Below are 1,879 nucleotides of genomic sequence, written 5' to 3'. Positions count from 1 at the left end.
CAAAGCCTTGTGAGTGGATTTGGTAGACGGAAACTAAAAGAAACCCGTCGCATATATGTACGTGTGTGTGTGTGTATCTGTGTTTGTCCCCACAACATCACTTGACAACCGATGCCGGTGCGTTTACGTCCTCGTAACTTAGCGGTTCGGCAAAAGAGACCGATAGAATAAGTTCTAGGCTTACAAAGAATACGTCCTGGGATCGGTTTGCTCGACTAAAGGCGGTGCTCCCGCGTAGCCGCAGTCAAATAACTGAAACAAATAATATATATATATATATATATATATAAGATCCAAGGATCAAAGTGTAGGAAGATAGTGAGCTTCGAGCAATCCGTAGAAGGTATAAAGAAAAATACTGCTTTCAAGAACAATAGTGATTTATTGACACAGAAAGTTGTAAATTTTTCCCGTATCGAAGTTCGATCGGCTGAAAAAGATTGCTTAATAGCTTACAGCCAGCAACAAAAGTTGCTGTGTTTGTGAATAAAAATCCAAAAGGGAACGGAGTAGATAAAATCCAGGCTACATATGCATCATAGCTAGCAGAACCTCGGAAGCAGTAATTATCCAAACGAGGGATAATCCGTTAGCTACTTGTCGGGTCAAAGATGCCCTAATCAAAAGAAGTTTACGTTTATAGTCAAGGAATCCCATGTTGACTCGTAGGAGATTCGATCGAATAAACACCTAAATGATTCTCTCTGAAAAGGACCAGTGTTTTTAGATGTGACGAACAAATGGATGTTGTGATGTTCATAGCTTTCCTATGTAATTGTGAAGAAATAATTTCAACCGGGTACGATAAAATTATACTACATTCATACATGGATGTATACACATACACGCGCGTGCTCACACAAACACACACATGTACGCACGCACATACATACGTATATACATGCATACATACATGATACATACATACATACATGCATATACTTGTATATGTGTGTGTGTGTGTGTATATATATATGTATGTACATATATATATTTATTCTTTTTCTGTTCATTTCATCGTGTTCCTTTCTGTTGAAGAGCGTAGGCTCGAAACATAGAATACTTTCTCGCTTTCCCGAACGTCAAACTAATACACCAGTTTGTTGTTTATTCACCTGTTCTCATCTTTTGTTTTCTGCAAATTTCAACTACATATATATATATATATATATATATTATATATTATATTTTATCATTTTTTGTTTCAGTCATTTAACTGCGGTCATACTGGAGCACCTCTTGAAGAATTTTCGTCGAACGAATCGATCCCACACAATACTTTCTTTTAAGCCTGTTACTTGAGCCTGTTACCAGTCTCTTTTGCTGAACCCCTAAGTTACGGGGACATGCACATAACCAACAACAGCTGTCAAGCGGTGTTGGGAAACACACATACACATACACGCACATAAACACGCACACATACACACATGCGCAAACACGCACACATACACACATACACATACACGCATACACACAAACAACATATATACATACATACATACACAAACAATATACATAGATACATACATACACACACGACGGGTTTCTTTCAGTTTCCGCCTACCAAATTCAATCATAAGTGTTTGGTTGGCCCGCAGCTATAATAGAAGATATTAGCCCAAGATGCTACACAGTGCAACTGAACCTGGAACCATGTGATTGGGAAGCAAGCTTCTTACCACACAGCCACGCGTGTGCACAGACGAAAGAAAGCATCAATCAGTACTTTAGTTGGAGTAAACATTTATGCCATAATTATCTGACTCAGTTTCACATCACTCAAGGTTTCCTGAGTGCGAATTTTTTGAATTATATATACAGGTATGTCTATTTTCCGTTTGTTGTATATATATATATATATATATATACATATATA

This window comes from Octopus bimaculoides, chromosome 14 (assembly GCF_001194135.2).
Source record: "Octopus bimaculoides isolate UCB-OBI-ISO-001 chromosome 14, ASM119413v2, whole genome shotgun sequence".
Lineage (NCBI taxonomy): Eukaryota > Metazoa > Mollusca > Cephalopoda > Octopoda > Octopodidae > Octopus > Octopus bimaculoides.
Note: the sequence above shows the minus strand (reverse complement) of the source record.